At 28.1% G+C, this 5,816-nt stretch overlaps 1 long non-coding RNA gene across 1 annotated transcript; it reads left to right on the top strand.

The window, feature by feature from the left end:
• Window positions 1-230: 230 nt before the first annotated feature.
• On the top strand, window positions 231-5,561 carry LOC130469139 (uncharacterized). Its single transcript, XR_008929512.1, has 2 exons — window positions 231-5,120; window positions 5,217-5,561. It is a non-coding gene; the product is annotated as an uncharacterized lncRNA (long non-coding RNA).
• Window positions 5,562-5,816: the final 255 nt, after the last annotated feature.

The raw sequence follows: 5,816 nt of genomic DNA, 5'->3' as shown, positions 1-5,816 counted from the left end.
AGGTAGTAAATACCAAAAAATCCATATAAAAAAGAACATAAAATTCCAGAAGAAAGAACAAACAATACAACAATTATGAAAAATTTTATGATGAATTTAAAAAAACATGAAAGAATAAACAATACAAAAAGAAAGAACAAACAATACAGACGCTTGTAAAAACATAAAAGATCAATGAAAATCTTAATTTCATTATGAACATTAACCAGAGGATTAATATGAATAAAAAAATAAACAAAAAAGAAAAATAATTCAACAAAAAAGAACAAACAATATAAAAAAGAACATAAATTTTTAGAGAAAGAACAACAATACAACAATTATGAACAATTTTATGATGAATTTAAAGAACAACGTGAAAGAACAAGCAGTACAACAAGAAAATAACAAACAATACAGACGCGTCGTTTTTTAAGGGTACAGTCAGAGTTGGTTGTACCCGGGTATAACAGTTAGGGGTTAAAGGAATTATAACATTTTGGATTTTTATGTAATAGCCCAAGCCCCAATTCACCATTCACTGTTTAACCCTAAATATAAAAGCTCTCTATTACTCTAACCCTAACCATTTTCAGATTCTTTTACAGTTTTACCAGCCACCCTTTCTTTCTCTAAGATAGCTCATACACACTCTCTCTCTCTTAATTTCCACCGCTTCTCCTATTAGTCCCTAGTCTCCGCCGCCTTCTTCAACAGTTCAGCTCACCTCCTTATCGTCTCACGTGACCACTTTAACCGGTAATGTTAGTTGTTTTGATTTTTTTTTTTGGGCTTTGTTATTTTAGATCTATCATTTTATTATAATTTTTGTTGATGTATTATGTTTTATCATTTTATGTTGACTATAGAGTATATTTATGGATTATATGTTATTCTTATAATTATAATTATGTCGATCTTTATGTTTAATAATTTCGAAGTCTAAATGTTAAATTTATGTTAATTATGTGGACTCATAGTTACGTTAGGTGTGGATTAATGGTTGATTATAGAGTAAATTTGTGCATTAATTGTTAGTTTTACAGTAATATATATTTTTATGGCAAGTAAGATATATATTACCAATAAGATATAGATATCAATTGCGTTTTTGTAAGTTGGTACATATACTGTATATAATTGATGTGAATTTGAATAATAATTACTCTGTTTAGTTTTGTTTTTTTGTTGCAAAAAAGATGAACCAGCTCAAAAGCGGGAGAGGAGGAAGCCCAAAGTTTACTATAATGTTCAAGAATAGTTTAACGGTAACTTTTACGTAAGACCGCCTTACCGGAAAGACCACTTTGATTATTTCACTAATTGGTTTAATTTCTTAACTAATTAGTTTTAGTTCTTAACTTATTAGTTTCATTGTTTAACTAATTGATTTTAGTGCTTAACTAATTAGTTGCAGTGCTTAACTAATTGATTTCATTCTTTAACTTATATGACACCAAGGTGGGCTTTTGTGTAAGGCCGCCTTATATAAAAGTTACAAATAGTTTAATTATGTTGTAATCTTTAATATTTGTTGAAATTTTTTTCGTTGTAAATTTTAACTTTTGCGTTTTGATTTTTGCCCCTGATAAACTGATTTTACATGCTCGTCTTTTACTCTTTGCCAGTTATATGTTGCTCAAGTATATGTTAAAAACAATTAAAACTAATTCGGTAAAACAATCAAACATTTTCGTGTTGACCTAAAATAAAAATTAAAATATGATTTCGGGTTAAACAGATCAGGTCGGGTCAACCTGAAAAATAACAGATCGGGTTCAGGTTTGAGTTTTCAACCTGTTTAGTAAAACAGATCAGGTTCAGGTCGGGGGGTTACAACTACTCCCTCCGTCCCGGAATACTCGACCCGGTTTGACCGGCACAAAGTTTAAGGGACTTAAATGGACTTATTTAATTTAATAGGTAGTAGTTGATAGTGGGGTATTATTTTAATGTAGTTAGAGGGAGGTGGTTAAGAGGTGGGGTTGGGGGAGAGTAGGGGTTGAATTTTTAATTATTTTTTGTATGAAGTAGGGGGTAGGTGGGTTAATAGGGGTGGAGTGAGAAATAATATAATATTGTTAGAATATTTCCATTTTTAGAAACATGTCAAGTATTAAGGGACTACACGATAAGGAAAACAGGTCAAGTATTCCGGGACGGAGGGAGTAATCGTTAACAGCTGTACCCGGGTACAGCCAGACCCCCCAAAAACGACGCGCTCATATTGTTTGTTCATTCTTGTCGACTGTTTGTTCTTTTTTATTGTACTGTTTGTTTATTCTTATTGTACTGTTTGTTCTTTCTCGTTGTACTGTTTGTTCTTTCTTGTTGTACTGTTTGCTCTTTCTTGTTGTACTGTTTGTTCTTTCATGTTGTTTTTTAAATTCATCATCAAATTTTCATAATTGTTGTATTTTTTGTTCTTTCTTCTGGAATTTTATGTTCTTTTTTATATTGTTTGTTCTTTCTTGTTTATTTGTTTGTTTATAATAATCATTTGGTTAATGTTCATAATTAAACTCTTCATTAATCTTTTATTCTTTCTTTTTGTATTGTTTGTTCTTTCTTGTTGTATTGTTTGTTCTTTCTTGTTGTTTTTTAAATTCATTCATCAAACTTATTGTTGTATTGTTTGTTCTTTCATGTTGGCTTTAAAATTCATCATAAAATTGTTCATAATTGGTGTATTGTTTGTTCTTTTTTCTGGAATTTTATGTTCTTTTTTATATTGTTTGTTCTTTTTTGTTGAATTATTTGTTCTTTCTTGTTTATTTGTTTGTTCAATAAATATATGGTTAATGTTCATAATGAAATTGTTCACTTCATTGGTCTTTTGTGTTTTTACAAGCGCCTATATTGTTTATTTCCAAATAAATAAATAAATGTTCATTTCCAAAATAGTAAATGTTCATTCCAAATAAATAAATAAATGTTCATTTCCGAAATAGTAAATGTTCATTTTTGTACCAGTATTTGTTCTTTCTTGTTGTATTGTTTGTTCTTTCATGTTGGCTTTAAAATTCATCATAAAATTGTTCATAATTGTTGTGTTGGTTGTTCTTTTTTCTGGAATTTTATGTTCTTTTTTATATTGTTTATTCTTTTTTGTTGAATTATTTGTTCTTTCTTGTTTATTTGTTTGTCCACAATTAATATATGGTTAATGCTCATAATGAAATTGTTCATTTCATTGGTCTTTATGTTTTTACAAGCGCCTATATTGTTTATTTCCAAATAAATAAATAAATGTTCATTTCCAAAATAGTAAATGTTCATTCCAAATAAATAAATAAATGTTCATTTCCGAAATAGTAAATGTTCATTTTTGTAGTTTATTTCCAAATAAATAAATAAATGTTTATTTCCAAAATAGTAAATGTTCAATCCAAATAAATAAATAAATGTTCATTTCCAAAATAGTAAATGTTCATTTTTGTACCAGTATATTAATGTTCATTTTAAACAACACAAAATGACATCGTTTTGGATGGGGGTACAACCAGCTTTGGCTGTACCCGGGTATAGCCAAAAATTTGCGGGTCACAACCCGATTATAGTTGACCCGAACATGAACCTGACCCAAACTGACCTGATTGCCAGCCCTATATAAAACCCTATCCAAAATAAAATACTCTAATAATTAAAAAATAAATCTAAATAAAATTCAATTCAAAAGCAAACACTAGTGTAAAAAATATAGTATATAAAAACACTAATCTCATATTTACGTAATAAAAATTGGAGACTTTTAGAATTGTCTAATAACACTCCGAAAAGTTTAAGACGACCCTGATTCAGTAGTTCAACGTAATTCACATGCATTAATTTGAGAGTAGCATTAGTAGTCGGGTGAGCATCGAAAAAGGCGTAAATTTATAAAGGAAAAATAATCTTTCACTTTTAACATACTTTCACTGTGCAATATTTATAATTAACCTTTGACGTAATGTGAATTTATAAAAGAAAATAATAAAAAATAAAATATAATGGTAATCTCTAAAATTGTAAGAAATATGGAACAATTAATATCATATTATCAGTGACAAAAATATAATGATACAATTTTTTAAAATATCGCTGGGAATATAAAAAAGATTCCATTGTATAAATTTGACTGTGTTCAGTTATAACACTTGTAACACTAAAAACTATGTACTCACTCCATGGTATGTACATTTTTGTTATTTAGTAAATTTTATTTGAGTTATTGTATAACCAATTTTCTAAACAAATTTGTCTTTTTTCCTTTGTTGTTTTTTTCTCTTTCTAAATGTGGTTGGTATGGTTGTTAATGGTTCACTTTAACCTTTATTTTTATTTTTTAACAAATAGTGCCTTTTATTAACAATTGTTCATAAATTCTGCCTAGTTTGTGCTTCTTTTATATTTACAACTTCGTTCAATATTTCATTTTCCCACTTAGACTTCTTTTTTTGTTCCCTAAATTTTGTGATATTATTTCAATTGAGTGATATTGGGGGTTAACACAAAAGTTAAAATGAAACTCATGCTTACACAAAAAAAAATGAAACAAAACCCGTGCATTACCCGAAATACCGCTTAATAACATAAGTACAAAATAATTAATATAATAAAAATTAAAACGAAACCGGTGCATTGCACGGGATTTAATACTAGTATACAATTGAAGAGAACATACTTGCGCAATTATTAGAGCGCCATGTAAGGAATCATTATATTCGGCCAATGAGAAATAAGAAATCTAATTTATTTTAGAATTAAAAAATAATTTTAAAATCATTAGATTTCGGCCAATGAGAAATAAGATTTCTAATCTATTTTGGAATTAAAAAATACTCGTGCCACATAGATAAATAAATAAATAGTTTTCATGTACATATTTTAATTAATTGAATTAAATGAATGTTTCCAACAATGAGATAAATATTTTGTTTCAAATTGTGCATAGCATTAGTGTGTAGTTTCTTCTTATAAAGAAGTGTGTGGCCACAATATATACATTAAATCCTTTTGTTTTTGTGATCTTTTCGTGCCTAATTAGCCATTGTTTTCTTAATAAATTTTTTTTGTTTGTTATTTTCGGAGTTACATTAGTGATTGTGATTTTTGAAGGCTACTAATCACGTCGAGCACTGTGAAAGAAAGAAACTTTACAGGTGGGTGTTTTTAATTTTTGTGATTTGGTCACTTGAGAATTAATCAGTTTTTATACTGTGTACTTAGCGTTTTAATTTTTTTGGTGATGTGTTCAGCATTGTTCAAACTTACTATTTGGTGACAATAGAGAGGAAGCAAGAGTCGAGGAGTATCAAGAATATTTTTTTTTTGACATAATCAAGAATAATATGTAGCCATCATTCAACCATTACCGTTATCATTGATTCATGAGATAAAAGAATAGCAAAACAACTTCATTTTTTACTCCTTATCTAAATCATATCCATGAATTATACTATGTACCTCACCAAACCCCACAAATTCTAAACAATGAGGTCTATTTCGTTTAGCACATGAAGTGCAAAATATTTTATGTACTCTAACCAACTAGTCACGTGTCTACCTTTTCAATAATGTAAATACGAAGTATTTAGTTTTAATTTGTTCATTTTTCCTTTCATTTTTTTGGCAACTACTGTATATGTGTAATAATAATTTAACGTACAATGTGTTGTGGTCATTAGATGGCTACATATATAAAAGTAATAATTTTTTTATCCAAATAACTATTACGAAGTAAATTGTGGAAAATAAAGAATATTATTGTCTTTCAAAAATAAAAATATTAAAAAAAATGTTATTAGATCATTTTTTTGGTGATGTATATTACTACACAACCGTGCGTCGTAAGGGTA

The sequence above is a fragment of the Spinacia oleracea genome, chromosome 3 (genome assembly GCF_020520425.1).
Source record: "Spinacia oleracea cultivar Varoflay chromosome 3, BTI_SOV_V1, whole genome shotgun sequence".
NCBI lineage: Eukaryota > Viridiplantae > Streptophyta > Magnoliopsida > Caryophyllales > Amaranthaceae > Spinacia > Spinacia oleracea.
Note: the sequence above shows the minus strand (reverse complement) of the source record. Positions and strands in the feature narration are given on the sequence as shown.